Source organism: Xiphophorus maculatus, chromosome 21 (assembly GCF_002775205.1).
Source record: "Xiphophorus maculatus strain JP 163 A chromosome 21, X_maculatus-5.0-male, whole genome shotgun sequence".
Classification (NCBI taxonomy): domain Eukaryota; kingdom Metazoa; phylum Chordata; class Actinopteri; order Cyprinodontiformes; family Poeciliidae; genus Xiphophorus; species Xiphophorus maculatus.
Genome location: NC_036463.1, coordinates 21521941 through 21542632, shown reverse-complemented (window position 1 = coordinate 21542632; position 20692 = coordinate 21521941). Strand labels below are relative to the sequence as shown.

The following is a 20692-nucleotide window of genomic DNA, read 5'->3' as shown; positions in this document are numbered from 1 at the left end:
TGGGAAATAAATAGCATTATTTGCTTGTTTCTTGGTCAATAAATCTATGACGCCTGGTTCCCTCATTAAATGAACTTTTAATAGCATAAATCTCAAATTATATATAGATGAAGCCATAGCAGCCAGCCGTCGTTTTACCAGGAACTCATCTAACGGCGCCTAAATTCAAGCGGGTCAATCGACTCGTATGGAGCAGAAGCACGCAGTCAGGAAGGCTAATGTTCTTTGCTTGTGCCTTATGTAAACAAAGTCGTTTGTATTGATAGCGCCCAGCTCGCCTCACGCTGCTGCCGCACGCTCACACACTGTCAATACGCACTGTGCCGTGTGTGTGTGTTAACATCTTGTTTTTCTGTCAGGAGAAATGACATTTTCCTGACATTCAGCATGCACTTGTGATGCATCAGATACAGAGGATTTTGGTGATAAAAACTGGGACTACTTTATTCCACTTGTGCTTTTTTTGCTCTCTGTAAACAGCAGCACTTCTCCAGCAACTGAACAGAGCACCTAAACGCAACATTGTGAAGCAGCCCGGTGCTAACGCCAGGCTGTCCTGCTAAAACTGGAGTGTCTTACTCCACCATGTTCCGTTAGAATCATTTTGGAGCGCGTCTACAGCTGCCGTGGTGATAAAGGAGAGAACATACAGTGGTGAATGAGGGAATGGGGATGGGAGGGCAGACTTGAGAAAAGAGGAAGCGGTAAGAAAGGAATCAGAGTTGGGTTCACTGCACTTTTGGCCCCGATGTTCCCAGATGCGTTCGTGCAGATGTGTTTTCTTTTTCATGACGAGGGTCATGGTGCCAAACACATGGAGGCACGAGTTGCCCTGGGAGCAAAAGAGAACACTGAAACACACACACACACACACACACACACACAAAGGTAGGGGTGGAGGACAGTCACTTCACTGTGAGGAAAGGAGCCTGAGACAAGAATGTGATGTCAGAATCTCTTCGTGACTTCTGGAAATGACAATTACATAAAAATGTGACTCAAAAGTGATATAATGGAATAGAAAAAAAAATCAATAACATTATCTTACCTCTGAGCTAATATGAGACTCTCTCGAGGTGTAATAATCTCAAATAGAAATATCACAGTTTCATAGTTGAATGTTTTTTTTTTTACGAAGAATGTATTAAGGCGAATAAAACGAGAATGGTTCCTCCGGTTGCTAAGGTTGACAAAAAAAACCAACAAAAAACTATACAACTATTTTCTATAATATTTTGATTTTAATACACATACTTGAGCACCAAAACAAATGACTACATTTAGCAGCTCTTTACTCTTCCACTGTTCTGAAGCAGAACCATTAGCTGGTTAATTAGCTGGGCAGCCTGGAGTCATGCTGGGTTCAGCTGTCCGTTACGGTTTTACAGTGTATGAGCATCACTATTGGTTAAATAGACAACATGTCCACTAGAGAGGTATGGTGGTGGAAGTGTCATGGTTTGGGCCAACTGTGATGGATTGGTGACAACATAGTACCATGATCTCATGGATGGATGGATGAATGAACATAAATGGAAGGAAGGAAGGATTCATGGATGGACGACAGGACAAATTGATGGATGGATGAATGGAAGGAAGGAAGGAAAAATACACGGATGGATGGCTGGATGGATGAGCCAGCTGAATGGCAGTGTACAGCAACAAGTTGGGGAGGAGCAGCGCCTCATTATTCATTAAAAGTACTTCGATTCTTAGCAGCAGTCTGATGGAAACGTTGGAGGCAGTCAATCAGTGACTAGTCAAAGTCTTGGTGAGTGGTAACTGGTCCATGCCTAGACTGTCTGCAAACATTAAGAACCACCAGTATGTACTGGCCTTTGAAGGAGAGCCAAGCAGAACCATGAGGATGTGTGTGTGTGTGTGTGTCTGAGTGTTCAGAAGCTTCATCCAGTTACCATAAGGAGGAAAGTTATTCTGCTGCTTCTCCTGACTGAGGGAAGTTTCTGTTTTGAGCTGATAGCATGTAGGATTCAGTCAATTAACAGTAAAATATTCAGCTGACATGTGTTACACATTAGTGATGAACTCACCATGAACTGCTTTATCCTTAATAACAGACAAAATTCAAAAAGATAATTTGAAGGAAACAATTTCTAAGTCCCATTCCAGGAGAAGTGACTCTGTCCCTTAACAACCTGTAGTGAATGAAATGTGGAAGAAAGTGACTCTGGATGGAGTTGAACAAAAAGCAGAGCTGATTATTGTCTGATTTCTTCACATGTACAGGACAAGAATCCTTCAGAGATGAGGTCAAAGGTCACCAGTCCCAGAGCCCAGTCCTCTGATGACAGTGAATTCAAACACATGTCGGTATTACGGAGCACATGTACCTCGCTGATTGTTTACCCCATTCCAAGGCATTCACACATTCCATTCCCTCTATTTCACACTGTCATGCTCTCATCAAGTAATCGGCCCCTGGAGCAGAGTCTGCGGCCCCCCACTCACCTCCTGAGCCACGAGGGACGAGATGCGGACCGCCCTCCGGACCCTGGCGTTCCTCCCCCCCTCCTGGGGGAGGCTGTCTCGCCCGCTCAGCGACATCTCGCTCATCTGATCGGCCCAGGAGTTCCGGCCGAGGGGAACGGCCGCATCCCGCCGGGCGTCCCCCATCCCTCCCCAGCTGCCCCCCCGTGCCCGGCCGCCATCCAAGCTTCTCCGTCCTGCCACTCCGTCGGTCGTCCTCCCCCCTCCGTTCTCGCCCGGCGACGGAAAGGGCGAAGGCGGCACCACGATCGGCACCGCCGGCACCGTCACTTTTCCCACCTCTGCCTCTTCCCGGACCTCGTTGCTACTTCTCAGTCTCCAGTTCTTCCTGCAGAGTTTCAGCTCCCCAAGTCTTGTTCCTTTGCTTCTTCTGCTTCAGATGTTGCTCACCTTTATCGGTCTGTCATTCTGGACTTCTCTTCCTCCGTTTCTCGTCCATCATTCATTGTCCGTCAGACTCGGTCTGGGCTTTGGCGAGGTCTCCAGAGAAAGCCGGTTCCCATCAGATCCACAGCTGTAGCCGGTCTGACGGAGCGCTCAGGCAAACTGCTGCTGCTTCCCTCCGCTCAGCTCTTTCCCTCCCTCCGTTCCTCTCTGCTTCTCTGGCTGAGCTCTCTCACTCTTCGTCTACTCACAATCTCTCTCTTGTTTTGCAACACCTCTCCCTCTCTCCGTCTCGCCCTCTCTCTCACATCTGACTCAGACTCTGAAGGATTCCCTTTAGTTCTGTTTCAACATCCCTCTGTTCTTTCTTTCCTTTTATTAAAATTTTTATAGTTTTCTGCAAACTTCACAGCTGGTCTGCGGTACACGGCTATTACCCCAACATGAAATAATACAAGCAATGCACAATATATCGGTGTTTATATTGGTGCCAACATTTATGAAGATATAGATGTCAGTCCAATAAGTAAAACTGGGCCAATATTAATGACCGATGTCTTTGTCCGTCTTGTTGCTGTTTGTGATCCAGCGGGTCAGGGGGTTGACCATGTGGTATTTGTTCAGTGATGAGACTGTGGCAGTGATGCCGTACAGGATCATGTAGGTGTTGGACTAGGCAGTGTCCCTATATTCTTGCGCAGTGTTGAAAGTACAAGGAAATAAATGTAATATATACTGGTAAATATCGGATATTGGCTCATCCTTTTAAACGTTGATTGCGTATTTTGAACTAAGCTGGATTTTGATGTTTTATTAACGTTTTGGAAACACCTGCCTGAAGGTAAGGCTCTAGGTGATTCTGGCTTAACCTGATCTTCTCATGGAGCGTTTTCTGGTTGTGTAAAAAAAAAGCTTTTATTTTCCACAACTCCAGATCAAACTGCGACCCTTTTTTGGGGGGTATAGTTTTGCAGGGAAACCGTGAACCATCACAAGTCATACAAACTTATCCCAGCCTCCCAGTGGACAAATGCCCTCATGTTACCAACTTAAATTATTAATGCAGTTTTGAATAAGTGGCAGTGCTTGTGAATACTTTCCAGCCCCTATCCAACAGGATCTCTGCTCTGCAGAGCACCTGTAAAACAGGTGTTGAATGTTTACAACAGCCTTTATTAGCTACACCCAGTGAGACTAAAACAGAGTTATTAAGATCTTATAATTTTCAGCCATTGTTTGTGTCCGGATTTAACACGTCTGAAAATAAAAATGAAATATTTTGTTCAGACGGCAGACGCTTTGAAAACTATCAGATATCTAATTTAGCACAGATGTGGAAGGGGCACAAATCATCTTTTTTTGTTAAAAATACCGAAACTGAGCTGTTCAGATTCCACAAGGAAGTTGAACATGGGTCACATTCTGTTAAAAGCAGCACTGACAATGATGAGTAATATCAAAATAAACAGAGGTTAACATAAGCGAGCTCATGCTGATTTGACATTTGATTTTTTAGTCTTAAGTTAGACAGATGTGGAACTAGATGAACTCCATGGTTCTAAATATGATGCCCACCATGCAGCCATACTGACTGCTCTCTATCACAGCAGTGTTTTACTATCTTTGCTCCAAACAAACCTATTTTAATGTGTTGTAGCTCTCAAAGGAAATTTGGACTGAGTTATTATCGTCATAAAAATTGGCATATTTTAAAAGTGGAGGTCGGAAACTGGTGGCAAAATTCCGATTGTTGCATTTCTTTATCGTCACATTTTTTGCTAAAAGTTATTTTTTCTTTTGCCTAAAAAATCTTTTTGAAAGAAAGAATGGGTCAGACTTAGGCCATAATCTTAGGAGGGTGACGATATGCACCATAATATATCTCTATTTTACTTCCTACACGTACCGTAGCTGCTGGTTCTGCCTCCTGTTGCAGCAGCAATAAATAGTAGCAGCGACATTCAGCGAGTTCATTCGCTCCAACAGCTGACAAAAGGATTTAGCGAGCAAGTCCCGAAAACCAAGAAAAGTTTCTGTTCCTACTTTAAGCGACTCGCCTCCTCTGCTCCCCCCGCCCGTCCTCTGTAGTTTAAATCAGTGTGTACCAGCGCTAATTGCTGCACTGCATAACAAACGTCACTCCTTGCACCGTCCGTCCGTCCGTCCAGCCTCCTAATATGTCACCATCCTCTCATCCCCTTCTGTTCGCCTCTCATTACTAAACACGCAGCTGGATTAAAGCGCCTGTAGGACGGAATGTTTTACTCTCCTTTCTGCCTCTGAATGTCGCTCTCTCTGGGTTTCACTTTCGCACTTCAAGCTTCCCAAATATCAGTTTTAGAAACTTCACCTTTATCAGTCGTTATTTAGAGATATCAGTCTTTCATGTTGATTCCTGAACTACAGGAACCATTTTGATTGGTGTAACCCAACTCCTCATGACGTTCTCCAAGAAGACAATGTCCACTAAAGAGCAGTTGATCGATCGAAAATATTGATATTGGTTCCAATCCGGTATCATTGTTGGATTGATACTTCCGTTTCAGAGTCCTTCTTGAAATCTATTTTATTTTTTCTGGTAGTTTCTCAACTGTACCTAACAAAAGATGTTTGATTTGCTCTCAAATGACAATTTTTTTGCACTTTATACTGTAATAAATGTACACAAATTTATTTATCTTTCTATCGATTCTGTTTCTCATGTTTTCTAAAGTATTTTGTACACACCTATAAAAGTTTTTGAAAAAAAAATTCTATTTTTTTAAATTATTCAAAGGAAAAAAAACACAAAAACACCTAATGGTCAGACATTTGATGAAATAGCAAGGTTAATAATAAAACGATCGGTATTGGTATTGGTATCAGTACCGCTTGGTTTCTCCCTGGGTTTCTCTTTCCCATTCCAAGCTTCAGTGTTTCAGAAACTATAGATTTTTCAATAAATATTTAGGAATAAGTGTTTCATGTTGATTTTCAAAAGACAGATAACACTTCAGTTTAATTCAAGTCCTCATGATGTTCTACAAGACAATATCCAGTAAAGAGTACAAGATTGACCTAGAATATCAGATTTAATATCAAATAGTATTCTTCTTTAAATAGATTTTATTTTTGTAGAAAAATTACTTTATCTAGAAAATAAAAAGTTATTTGATTTGCTCTCAACGTACAGTTTTTTTGCACTTTATTTAGGGAAAATTGTACACAAATTGTTTTTGTTTTTCTACTGGTTCTGTTTATCGTGTTGTTTTTCACAAGAATTTTGTAGAGACATAACTGTCTCAAAATCCTCTACAAGGTTTTATCAAAAACAATGCAAAAGAAAAATCGGACATGATCAAAGATTTGAAGATATATCCAACATAAATTGTAAAAAGTATCGGTATCTGTATCTGTACCGGTATTGCAGATACCAATACAAAGTACCTTTACTTGGTATCAAATCAAAACCAAGGCAAACACACTTCTACTAAAGGAATTATATTGTGTGTTTTTCAAGTATTAAAAAAAAAATCACTTTTGGCAAAAAAAAAAAAAAATTACCTAGGCCATTATTTTATTAAAGTGACGGACGATATTATTTCTGAAATGTATACACAATGTAATCCAGATTCTTGAACTGGATTACAGCCACACTTTTTTAGTTCTTTTCTGAAAAATCAGCAAGAAGGATAAAAAAAAAAAAAAAAAAGCTGCAATGACCTGCAAATATTCCTTGATGAATCTCTGAGAGGAATGAGTCTCATTACCAGAGCCAAACTGTTTCAGGCAGAGCAGAGTCTGAGACACTGACAAGTTCTGGTAATTATCTGCAGTGAGCGATTCATAACGCACTGACCAGGCTGGATGAGGAGACCACAGTGCAGTTACTGTAGCTTAGAGCACTGCAGACCCACTTACAGCATAAATAAAGGCAGCAAACTCATTTTATATGACAGAGTTTTTAACTTATATTCCCCTTCCCACATGATTACTGAACACATAGACCAGAGAAAGATCAATAACAGAGCAGAATCTCTAACACAGCCATGTCTCTATTTCCTCTGTGAGAGAAAGATGGAAAACATAAAGACATTTATAGGGAGAATAGTCATACATCAGCCTGGATACTGAAGACGTACAAAAAATTAAAAAGAACTGAATTGAATTTTCTTGCCTTCAAATATGAAAAGTAGTACTGGGGCTGCTGAGTTATTGAATAGACATATGAGCTCAAACATTTATTGATTTTAATCTGTTATTTAGCTTTTCCAACCATCAGCACTGAGATGTTATTTTAGGCTTGAGTAGCTTCGCTGATAGGCTAACTCCTTTTAGCACAACTTGAACACAACACGGCAGAAATGAACCCAGTGGGTCACGAGGTTCAACTTTACAACTTTATCATCGGCCAGTTAGTGGGCGTAGCCTGTCCGTCAGATTTATGGTCGTACCAGAAACAAATGAACAAATGTTAAGACTGAAACCTTCTTATGTGAAAAAAGAGCAAATAATTGAGTTAACATTTTTAACTTATTAAAAATCTCTGTAAATATTTAACTGAAATTAATGTGGAAAAAATCCAGGAATACAGTCATTAATTACTCAGTAAAACTAGACAAAAACTGAGTTCTTTTGTGTTAAAAGGTAAGAAATGAAGAAAGGAGATCGGCATCGCTAATCAGACTGGCTTAATGATCAGCAGCAGTGTGAGCATTTATATAAAAGCAGCAGTTCAGACAATCTAATTGTGTCAAAAAAGCTTTTATAAAATTTCAAACGAAAATTCAATGTTGTCGTAACTCATATCATCCAAGTATTGTCAGAGTTATTATAAATGGTGATGCCGGTTGTTAGAAAATCGACAAAAAAAGCTTCTTTTTTTTGACATAGTTCCACATCATAACAACTGTTCCAAAGTGAAAGAGTAAGAGCAACAATACACCAAGCTGCACACCATCTGAAATCAGAGGGAATAATTATCCAAAAAAGTTATGCTTCAACCAAAAAAAGCAAAACTCTAGAAGAAGAGCAAATCTTCTGATTTGCCAGGATGTTAGTAAATCCGACATGCTGGCACCATGAGCGGCACAATTCCATTTGTTCAACTTTCTATTTAAAGCCCATGACGTAGTTTCTGAAGAAACTCGTGTTTTTCTCAGTATAAAGATATAAATATGATTATTGTGCTGATGGGTAATTGGTTTATCCTCAGACACACTAGAGTTCGCTACGATTAAGACAAAGAGGTCAGAACTGTTCTTTGAAACCCGTCCATCACATGATGTTTTTAATTAACTAAGACCATCATTCAGCCAATAAGCTGCCACTGAGAATAACATTCATTGTGCTTTCCATGGTCACACACACCGATACACACCCACAGATACAACGTTGGTGAAAGCAAGTGACTGCTTTTAATTTAGTTTCAATATATTTTATATTTTCAGGGTTGTTTTCACATTATAGTGTATACAAAAATCATTTGGAGAAAGCCAAACACCAGATAACAAATCCTCTCACACAATTTCAGGAACAGCAGTGGATGAGTAATGATTTTGGCTGTTTTGCACTCAGCACATAGGACTGCTCACAATAAACTTATCTGCATTGTAATGTGTCCTTAGCTTCAATTTGAGGCCATTTGTTGACAGACCTCACATGGAGCAGCACATTTACACAAGTCACTGGCCCAGTTTTGCTAATTTTGTTGAAGAGCAGAGGTTTCAGTTTGAATTGTTGAACTGTTTCAAAACCCTAAATCCTTTCTTTCTTCAAAGTCTCTTCAAAAAGAGACTTTAGAAATGTGTACCGTGAACTCTGACATTAGCGTTAGCTGCTACCTTGACTGAAAATCACTTAGCGTATCAGTGTGTGATTCAGCATTGAGGGAAGTGGAACCCTGTTGGGGTCAAAATGAGCTCTTAAGCTTCTCCTTGTCTCATCTTATGGACCAGAAGTTGGGAAAATTAGACATCAGAACTTTTCCAACTATGGACATAATTGAGGTGTTTTAGCTGCTGCTTTTCGTTGCCTGTTTGAGTCGTGAGCAGCAGGCAGCCAGAACTTGTCCTGTTCTTTGTCATTTTGAAATTCACCCAGCCTGATAAAAAGTTCAGTTTGTGGTCGGGACACATTTTTAGGAAAAAAAAAGAGAAAAAAGCGTCTTCAGTCCCTGTCAGGATTTAACAGAGCAGACCAACACGAAGTAGTTTTGTCTTCTTGTACAAGTGAGACTTTTCCCCTTGTTCTTGAGTCTAAGTAAATATAATTTTTGTTCTTTACGTACAAAACGAGTAATTTATACAAGTGTTAATAAAAGTGGATAAGTTTGCTTTTTAAAAAAAAAGAATTGCGTACATTAACAATTGAAGTCAAATTCTGAGGTCAAAACGCCTCGTTGTAAAATCGTAGAATCACTCCTGCCTTAGACTGAATGTTGAAAAGTCATTCTTTTATTTTCTTGTATTTCATAATTTTGCACTACTATATGTTGGTCTGTCACATAATTTTCTATGAAACACACTGTAATGTGACAAACTCTGACAACGTTAAACTGGTACAAAACATTTTTGCAAGGCAACATGTAGAAATGAACAATCTAGAGAGCTGCGTGTTCGTCTCAGCAGACAACAGTAGATCTAACACCTCACACTGAGGCGGCTCCAAAGCTTCCTTTACCCCCGTTTAGTCATCATCATTGGCTCACAGCCATAATTAATCATCTGAATTATGCACTTCTTTTCACTTCCATCCTGCCGTCTCTTTCTCTCTTCCTTCTCCTCCACAAAACCCGGGGCAAAAGCAGCTCTTTTGTTCTCATCCAGGTTGCCGAGCAGAATAAATTCGTCTTTAATCACCCAGATTATTGTGGCGTCCTGCCCTCCGTTGCCACCGTGCTCAGATGCCTCCCGGTCATCACTCTTGTGCGGGACCCAGACCCAGAGCAGACTTATTAGCCGTCAGAGCGCCATCTTGGCGGAATTAGAATGAAGCGAAGAGACTGCAGGAACCAAATCAGAGCCGCAGTTAAAAGTAGATCAGCTTTGACGTGAGAGGAAAATTCTGATTTTATACATGTTCATTTTGCACATGGAGCAAAAACAGCCCATTTACAGGTACCGAATAAAAATTGTGCTCAATTTGTGTTATCCAAAGCTGGCTCCAATGAGAAAATGAGCTGAAATGGCCCTTTAAATCATTTGCTCTGTATTTCAGATGAATAAAGCAATGACTCCTACATTCAAACAAAAGAAAAATGCTATCTTGTTCCAACATGGCTCAGACTTCTGCCTTATCCTGCATCACAGCAAGGAGGACATGTTTTTAAATCATTAGCTGTATCACAATATGTAAACACTTGGATGCTTCCTTCACAATTCGTACTAAATAAGGGCTTCTGAAAAGCACTGGTTTATAATAACTTCAGGAGAAGAGGGACACGCGAACCCAAGCTGCCTTTTAAAGGTCGTCTTAGTTTGGTTCCAATCCACTCTTGGCTTCAGTGGAAGCATTCAGAAAAGACCGAGATTGGAGTCAGAGTCAGATCTCAGGCCTCGTCGACACGGGAACGTTTTCTTCAAAAACACAAACTGGACCATTTGCACAATGTTTTGATCCACAGAGAATGGCCAATCAGTGAGCAGAAGGAGAAGTTGTGAACGATGGCGTCATCTTTCTGCGCTGTTCTAGAATTGTAGTCGTCCAGTAGTTTTAGCGATGGCAGTAGAGAAAGTGAAGGAAGCCGTTCAGTCCGTGTTTCCACGCCTTTAAATATTGAATTAACATCCAGCAGCCATCTTGTTTGGCTTGGCACTTCAGTCTTCGCAGTCAATTTCCGGTAAGCGACTACATTCTTTGGAGGAAGATGTTGTACACTGGCGGAGAAAATGCTTGCCTTTTTTTGTCCAGTGGTTGCCATGGCAAATCAATGCCATGTGGCTTTGATGGATTGTGGCTTTTAGTTCTCATGCACTCTTTTATCTCAAGGCAGTATAATCACAATTTATACACCAGGGTTTCCCTGCTTGGAGTAAGTTGAGGGCGAGTGCAGACTGCACTGAATAAATGTGACGGGAACACAAACCATCAGATTCTGCAGATGCAAGCAAATAATTTGCACCTGTTTGTTAGAAATGATAATGAAAACTGTGGTAGGATGGTTTAAGAGCGCTTAAGCTAATATCTAACCATCCAACAGGCTGGTCTGTTGAGGCCTGTTATGTTTCCCACTCACCAGTATGACAGATGGTTCTTTTTTATATAAATTAGATCTAATCAACTCAGTTTACTTGTATACTGTCTCCAGAAAATAGTTAGTTCAGTCCAATCGAGTCAAGTACATTCAACCCAAACTGATCCTAGTTAATAAACAACATCGTCAAAAGTTCAGTTTATTATTCAAACTGGTTAAAAAATGTTCTAAGGAAACTCAGCAGACTATATCAAATCACCGACTTGCAGCGTTCACATCTGAGCCCACTGTTGACACAAAATGCTTTTTGGAAGGAACATTCCTGCTCATCTGACATCAAAGTGTGCACTATTTGTGGTAAATTGGATTTTGGCTTCAGAAGGAGCGAACCTCGCTCACGCTTGGCAGTTTGTTCCAACCAGATTCAGCCAGGATGAGTTGCTGCAGTCTGCATGGAGGAGCGCGTCCCCTTCCAACTCCAACATCCTGCTACACATGGAAGCAGGGCTGCCATATTTAATTAGCTCGGAGTGTTGATTTCAACAAACACAATGGACAGATCAGTGACGGCCTTGTTGGCTTGTCATTGGCCTCCCGGGTGGAACCTGCTGGGGGTTGGGTGGGGGGTGATCATGAGAAATGAGATCCAAATACTGCTGTAATATCATGCCACCAGACAGGTATGGTGAGTGTGTGTGTGTTGGTGGAGCAGTGAGGAGGAAACGGTGTGTAGCGTGCATTCACAGGAGTCATGGAAGTGTGATCCATGGATGGTGGCTCTCTGCCTGTGTGTGCTTTTCGGTGATATGAGCACATGAGCGGGGACGGAAAGGACAGGCAGGTGTTGGATCGGTGCGCTCCACACCTGGTCCTCACACCGCGGCTGAGCCAGGAGTCAACGGACCTGGCATTAGCTGCACTCATGTTCCTCTAAATCAGCTGACCTGTAAACCAGTTAGTATCTATAACAAGGTTAGCAGTGTTTCCGTAGACTATATAATGGTGCGTTCAGACCAAATGCGCTACGTGCGTCAACAATGCTGTGTTTCAATGTGAATTCAGCATTTCAAAAGTAGATTTGCTTAATGGAAATAATTTTGAAAAAAACCCTCTTTTTGGTGAAAAGATCTGGCGTTAGCATTAGATGGATTTTCGGTTGTATTGAAATTAGTGTGTTCCTCAAAATAGAAACCCTTTTTGCTCATCACACGACTCACATGATCAACCACAGGCAAAAACCACAAAGAAGACGATGACAGGAAGTAGTTGGACAATCATGGTGTGGGTTTGTTTACTATGGCGTAAACAAAGTTATTATTTATGATTTTAATTTAATGGAAACACCGCAATTGACAAATCATGTTTTTTTGACAGTGGTGGAATACTGACAAAGTTTTGCACATTTGTAATGGAGTCGCAGAGAATGTGCTGCATTCTGTCCATAAGTTCTGACTTTTATGTCTAAATTAAATTTCTGCGGCGTAGAAATCGACCACGATGGCTCCAGCAGAGCTGATAAACCCCACTAATTAGTACTGGGAGGGATTTTTTTCTTTTCATTTTTTATTTTCAAATAACATGGAAGGACTTTGTGAGGTTAAACCTGCTGGAGGATGGACTCCCAAGCTTAATTAAGTGCGTAAAAGAAATTACTTGAAGTAGGATTTATATCAGAGCGTCATCAAAGTTTTATGGCGCAATTTTCTTTATGGTGTCAAAAGGCCCGGCTTGTATCGATTAAATGGGAATCTTGTCCTCAAACAAATTGGGACATTCCTAAATTAGATTTTGTCAGTGAAGAATTGAGGCCGGGGGCAAACGTTTCATCTGGAAGGTTAAGAAAATATATCAGGCTGGGTTTGGTAGAGATATTTACAGTGCTTACTGCGGAAGGCGCGCTTTTATTTTAGCTCCCATGTTAATATTTTTAAAGACATACTAACTGGTTGCCATGACATCATGGCTGTGGCTCCAATAAGGACAGAGCTGTGTATGTTTTAGGACTGAAGGAAGGGACACTAATCAAGAGCTAGTTTTAAATTTAGAATTGGAAGTATAGTTATCAGGACTTGGTAAGTTACATGTTCAATTGATGCAAAAGCAGTTCAAAAAAGCGAAATATTTAAAATGTTAGATAATCTGACTAATTAATTAGTATTATTTGAGTCATGAGGCAGCTTCAGACCAAATGCATCCTTCCAGTTAACTCACATCTAATTAATTCTCAAAGCTTCTTAGTTTTTTACTCCCAAAAACTACTTCACGTGTGACGGAATTTTAGAAGAATTTTCTCTTATTTGTAAAATTTTTCAGATCTTTTTTTTTCTTTATTGTTCAAAAAGAGTTAAATGACTATTAATAATTACTGAAAATGAGTCATTTAGTATTAAATCACCAAGGTAAGGTACCACCTGATGATCAAGGAATAATAACCAAACAATTTTCACTCTCAGCTTTTGCTTATGAATACCTGCCTAGTAAGGTTTAGCTATTAAAGGTGACATATTATGCTTCTTTGAACAAATTGGGATAATTTTATGGCCTATACAAAACATGTCCATTACATTTATTGCACAAAAAAATTCTAGGATTATGAGATTATAGTCACGGAATTCTGACTATTTTGAGCTCCTTTCAGAATGAACTGTTTTAGAGCGCTGCCAATTTAAATCTGGCTAAGTTGCTGCTGGCCACGCCCCCCAACTTAATGTTTAAACTCGCACATGAAAATGGCTCCAAACAATTATATAACTGTACATCTTGGAAAAAACAGAAGTGGAGCCTCCTCCACAACCAACAAGAATGCAGCAGGTGGTCTCTGGTTGGTAAGTCAACAAGAAAACACTTGTCTTTTCCAGCAGCCATTGTACGGCGCATACAGCGGTGAACCCAGCTGACCAGACGTGGTGGAGCTCAACGTGGGTTGCTAGGTAACGCGCTGAGTTTCGCTGGAGTTGCGAGGCAACGGTCAGTTTCTGCTGATTTGATATGTTAAGTTTTGAAACGGCTCGTTATCCAGACACCAAAAAATATTAAATAATTTCCAAAAACCGGATGAGTGTTTTATTCTTTGAGTACTTGGGCTCATTTTAGAAACAGTAGAAACACAAATGGAAGAACAAAAATGTTATTTAAATAACAAGAGATTTCCTTATAGAATCTTTTGTCTTGTTGGCACATCAGTGCTTTGAAAAATGGCAGCTTTCAGCATCATTCATTCTTCTTGAAAAAAGGTCTGAAAATACAATTTTATGTGATTTGGTCAACTTCCCTGCATTGGCTCAGATCAGTAAACTTCAGTGCAAATACAGAATAATTTATAAGTGATGCAGGTGTGAGTGCTGTTGGTTATTGACAGTGAGAACTTCAAAATCTTCTGCAACACTTTGAATCAGCTCCTGCACACCGAGCAGAATGAGCAATCTGCCCTCCAAACAGCCAACATTTCTCATAAAAAACACATTTCTGTTATCAAAAAGAAGATGTCTTCTTAAAATCAAAAGTATTCACAGTATTCTGCTGTAATATGAAATGCGAGGCCGTCATAAGCGTGTAAGCTAATCGTATAAATGTTTTCATCTCCAAGGCTGAGAGGGGATAACGTATGGATTATGGTGAAGTAAGAATGCTGTAAACAATTTAAAATCCTGCAAGGCAGAGAGTGTTATATGTGTGTGCGTGTGTGAGGATGCTTCTTCAGGAGCCGGAGCAGACCATGATGAGTAAACCGAGCAGAGCCCTGCGGACAGAGACGCTGAACGCTCTGAATATTCCTACCTGTGTCTGAAGAGAAACTCTCTCATTACATTTTCCTTATCAGGGCGATGCAGCGGTGTCAATACGTATAAAACAGGGGAGGATATAAAAAAAAATAACATGCTGCAGAGTGATGAGCCTCATCTATCCAGTTCACTGAGCCGAGGAAACAGAAAGGTCTGTGTGATGCAGATTACATTAAAAGGCAGGATTAACTCCTGTTAGTGCAAACCACACATACAGATGTAGAAATGCCATCCATGCAGCTGAGTGAAAATGACACACGGCTCTGTTTGTTTTTATTTTTCAATTATCTCAAATACCGAATGACACCATGGCCTCCGCTCTCCAAGGCAGGTGTCACTAGCTGCGTTTCCATTCATCGTATAACCGCACACACTGGAATTACAAAAATAAATTTGCTTAATGGAAACATGTCAATTTAGAAGAAAACTCACATTAAAAAACTTTTTGTGCTCGGATGAGGTGGTTTATCAGATTAATTAAACTGTGTATTTCAAGAAAGCTGCAGTGGAAGCAGTTTTTTTTTCGCATCACACAAGTCACATAATGGACAGCCGGATGTTACAACCAGCGGAAAAGATGCAGCAAATAACAGGAAGTAGTTGGAGGATGATAGCGCGGCATATTTCTTAATGAACAAACATATTCACGTGTGACTATATTTGTGTTCCTTATTTATTCCGCAATTGCAAAAGTGTGTTTTTTTGTCATTGGCAAAATATCGACAAGTTTTGAAAACATTTGTGATGGAAACGCAGCTTTTATCCCACGTGTGTGGTGTTTAGCTGAGGTAGGCGGGTTTTTGTCCCAGGTGAGAAGAGAGACGGTAGACACCAGACCTGCCACAACGTCCCATGAAGGTCAATCGCCAACTCCCTGCCACCTGTCCACATTGGCTACAATGCCTCGCAAAAGTATTCACACCCCTTCACTTTCCACATACTGAAACATCCTAACCAAAACCTTCAATGTACTGAAATGGGATTGTATGTGACAGATAGAAGTGACAATACATAATGTATTTAGCACAGATAGAGTCAATACTTTGTACCTCACAACTGCATGTTTTTGGGGTGCGTCAGCCTTGGGGTGTCAAACTCATTGTCATTTTCAGTCAAATGAAGATCATGGATTTCCTTGTAGAATAGCTCAAGATCACCCCCTCATGTGAGCATGAGTGTTTCAATTTTGCAATAGATTTTTAATTGTCTGAGTTTTAATGTCACGGGACATTCTAGTTCTGCTGACTGTAACAAGTTTTAAAAAATCTAAATTAGATTTTTGAGAAACCACAAACGTTTATGCATTTAACTGTGGAAAATTATAATGTTTTTTTCTTTCAGATATATATGTGCGTGTGGGTGTGTGTGTGCATGCGTTTGCGTGTGTGTGTGTTTGTGTTAGGTATGTACTGGCAATGGATAGGTTTTAGGGTAAACGTCAGGTTGTGGAAATGAATGCAAGTCGATGGAAAGTCCCAGCAAAGTTAGAGGAAAAAGCTGAAAAGTGAGCTGCCCTGTATCTATGCATGCATGAACGGAGACTGTTAATTTGACAGCCGGGTTCTGATGATGTTTCACATGATGCATGACATTGTGACACCAAGCTCTGGATGATCAAATTACACTGTCTTGTATGAGTGGATTCATGAGTCTTAGTGCTCTTTACAAAAACACAACGTACAAAATTTGGCATCATCTTTATCCGGTCACAAGGGAGCAGCAGAAAGTGTGTGTGTGTGTTTTTCTTATTACTTTCAGGCAAGACCTCCGAATCTCTCATGTGCCTGAGGAGGACGGGGGCCGGTCTTTAACGACACGGTGTAAGCATACATAGATAGTGTGGGACTCTTTGAAGAGGTGACACATGCAAAGTTGACACTTGACAACAACCATAGATCAGTCCCCTGGCAGTACGGTGAAAGCTACAGCCTGGCCTCTTTGCTCTGACTCAGTGTTGTAGTCTGGTGTTTCACTCAGCCTTGGGAAACGTCCAGCGACCCTAAACCATCCCCCATTACTCACCTCCTCTATCACCGCACAAGAGCTAATACGTAAATAGACAGTCAGACCTCCTGAAGTTGTCAGCCTGTGTCTGACAGGAGGGAATTACCGAGACTCGAGTGTGATGCTCTGCATAGAATACCCAAAGGATAGGCGAAGGACGAGGCCAACAATTACAGAAGGAGAGCTAAAGGAGGGCACAATAACAAGAGAATCTGCTATCTCTGGGGAGCAAGGAGCGGCAGAAGGAGGATGCCTTGGTTTGGGAGAAAGCTCCAGGGAGAGAGGGAGGAGAGGTGGAGGTCAGAGGTTGGGCTGCTGGCAATGGAGTACTGGAAAATGATGCAGGAAGAAAAACCTTGGAGCAGGATGGTACAGACTGAAAATCAGGATAAAAGTAATCAAGAAAATGTCTTCAACTCTCCCCTTTATCAGTCATGTTCCTTCACGAGGCAATGAGTCCAAAAACCGGACATCAGAGGGCAGCTCCCAAAGGACAGAGGGGACACGACTGGAAACCTATAAGCCGAGCTTTCCTACAGTGGAGAAGAATAAGTTGCAGAAATAACGAGCAATGCAGAAATGACTAATGAGGCAGGAGTAGAGAAACTGCTGACTGTAACAAGTTAAAAAAAACTAAATTTGATTTTTGAGAAACCACAAACGTTCAAGAGGCAGCAAAACGAGACGGCTCTAATAAATCACACAGAAACATTTCCAAGATGAATAACATAACAAATACAGCAGCGCAGAGACAGGACAGGAAAGTGGGTGAACCAAAGAGGGAAATCAAAACACATGGGGGAAACGAACCTGAGCAGATATGGTTCAGATTAAGGAATCACTTTTACCAAACTGCTTTCTGTCAACAAAACATATTTTAATATACATAGAGAGTTATAAAGCCAGCTTTAGAAACTCAAACATTATTAGAAAACCAAAAACAACCCTCTGTGTGTGTATGTGTGTACTTGTTTAGCTATCATTGTGAGGGCATTGACAAACAATCAACGTTGTAAGGACATCGTCGATTACCTACATTTGAAAAGCCTGACCTGCCGATTCTGATTTTGGCCGATACCAAATGTTTTTATCTGAAATGTTAAATAATGCAAGAAAGTCAGCAAGTTGGCAACAGTGGGGTGAGACATGACTTGGTATGTCAGTCAAACCTCTCCCAGACCTTTGCTGAGGTAGATAAGATCGTAGAATAAGATTGGCTTCACGTGAAAGTATCGGCCAATCATAGATCTCTCAAAATTAAGAAAATCCGGGCTGATAAATCAGCTGGCTGACAAATCGGTATAGCCATAATTTTGCCCTGTCCGCACAATATAGAAAATACATTTTGAGGTTAGGTTTAGAACTAAGGTGCGACTTGAGTTCAGATTACGGTTAGGAAAATCTGTCAGTGATCACCCTCTCCACTCTGGTTTCACCTTTTACCCTCAGGATCACACTTTAGATTCCCTTCTGCTTGGAGGAAAATGTATAAACATTCATTTATTCCTAGAGCTGTTTCCCTCCGTTTATTCAGGGGGAGGAGTTGTTAGTAAGTCTTATAGTTGATGGAAATGGTTATGCTTTGTTAGTTTTAACAGTTGAGTTTAAACAGTGTGTTGACTCTTCTTGAGTGACTTTAATTTTTTTAAGCATTATGCTTTATTGGTATATTTATTGTTCACCTTTTTGTGACACAGCAGCACCTATATGTTTTTGTTTTGCATTTTTAACCTCCTTTGGTTGAAACGGTGGAAATTAGTGCCACATCCTCTAGTTAGATATTAATTGTTGTAGTTTTTATTGTGACTTGCTGTAAGATGAATTGTCCTTTGGGACAAACACAGTTCTGAGTTTGAATCTGAGGTCAGATTCAACCTGAGCTCAGTTTGAATCTGAGGTCATAGAAATGACCTGAAATTGATGCAAGTCTATGAAAGTATAGTGAGACAGGAGGGTGTGTGTGTGTGTGTGTGTGTGTGTGTCCCACATCCTGAGAACATGGATGCTTTGATTAATGAGTATCTTTGTGGTGCGACAGGATATTATGAGAGACATGGAACCTTCTGTTTAAAGAAGAACAAGAGGCCAGTGGACACCTTGGAATACTCTAAAAGTTGGAAAATCTCATTTAAAAATGTCACACTGCTGTAATTTCAGCTCAGACCTCCATCTCCAGAGCGAAATGGGGCCATTTCACAAGCTAAACTCCAAGTCTTTGCAATATCAAGTACCGGCAGAATAATGAGGTCTACTTCAGGTAATTAAAGATATTAGTTGAGGTAATTGTATCATAATTACGGGTGCTTATGATGTTATATTTTAGCTTCAGGGTTTTGTAAAATGGATAAACAGTTTCAAGAAAAAGAGTTAATGAAAGCTATGTTAATGGAATTGGATTGGAAAGGAAAAACTGATAAATGGTTAGGTGAACATGAGTAGAGTCAACAACTAAGTGAGCCATAACAGACAGAACACGTGTTTTCACGTTGGAAGAATTAAAGATAGTGTGACACACACCAAAATCCAGCATTGCTCGATTTGTAGCTGCCTTAGAAGTTAAGACTCCCACATAGTCGGACATACTTCACTGCACGATGCTGCATGTGGACTTGAAACGGGCTCGACACGAACTCAGTCTGTTCAAACTGTTACGGTAAGCTTCATAGCATCGAACTGACACATTAACTACTTCACTGCCAAACGTTAGCACCTCCAGCAAGCAATGGTCAGTTGAGAGTTGTCAACCAGTCATAAGGACCCACAGTGTGACTGCCACTCTGTGCTACCCTGACAGCTATGCGGTTGGAGAGGAAACGGGGCTAAGTGTCAAACCAGCTCATTGAACTTGCTAGCATTCATTCGGATAGTGGGAAATGAGGGAATTTGTCACAAGAATTGTAGGAAAACGGGACCTTTGACTAATTCTAAAGTCCACTGACTGTCCACACGGCTTACAGAATAAAAAAGTATGTCTCAGTATTTTTGAGCCTTGTGAGTAATTTTTTGATCCTTTAGTCCTCCATACCTGTCCATGAAGGAATACTTTCTTGAACACTGACAAAAATTGGTGCTGATTCTTTAAAAAGATTATTAATTAAAGTGGACTTTAGGGATATAATGAGACCTCAGTGCATGTTAAAGCACAATATGGTGGAGTGCTGTCTATTCACAAGAAACAAGAAAAAACAAAAGCTTAGAACAACACCAACTAAAACCACATTTTTTTTACTTGTGATGAGAGTGACAACTCTGCTGTGATCTGCAAAAGTTGCGATCAAACAAACTGTTGTCACACATGCCAGAGTACTGTTGATGGCGCAGAGGCAGCATCCCTCATGCTTCCATTTTCCTCTCTCAGCAACATGTCCTCCTCTGACAGTCAATGATGCAGCGGCGCCGTCTTTCCACCTCAGCCGTCACACTTCCGATTCTGACAAACACGGCTTTATTGTTGTTGTTTTCTATGTGCTGCTGTGATTTAGTGGACAACATAGTAGAGTGGTTCGTCCTCTCTGAGCGTTTAATGAAGTGACCAGCTGAGAACCGTAAAAGCCGTTGCTCTTATTGTCCATTCTGGTCAACAAAGTGACTTTCAGACGCACCACAGCAAATCAAACGCAGCTCATGACATGCTTCACAACCCCGATGCTTGACAAGTATTTGTACTTCCTACTGAATTTGCAACCATCAAGGCTTTGCCATGTAATGCAGTGTGGCAACTCTTAGAAAGTCTCCAGTCAGACATTCAATTCCCTAACAGGAGGAATTCACCACATTGTTCTTTAGTATTCTAACTGCTCTCTACTCAAATCTAAGACAACTCTTAATTATTAACAAGGTA

The 20692-nt window shown here is 40.7% G+C and overlaps 1 protein-coding gene across 2 annotated transcripts in view; it reads right to left on the bottom strand.

The window, feature by feature from the left end:
- Nucleotides 1-20692, bottom strand: part of kcnh2 (potassium voltage-gated channel subfamily H member 2) — a 203561-nt gene that overhangs the window by 63626 nt on the left and 119243 nt on the right. The gene's annotated exons all lie outside the window — the stretch shown is intronic.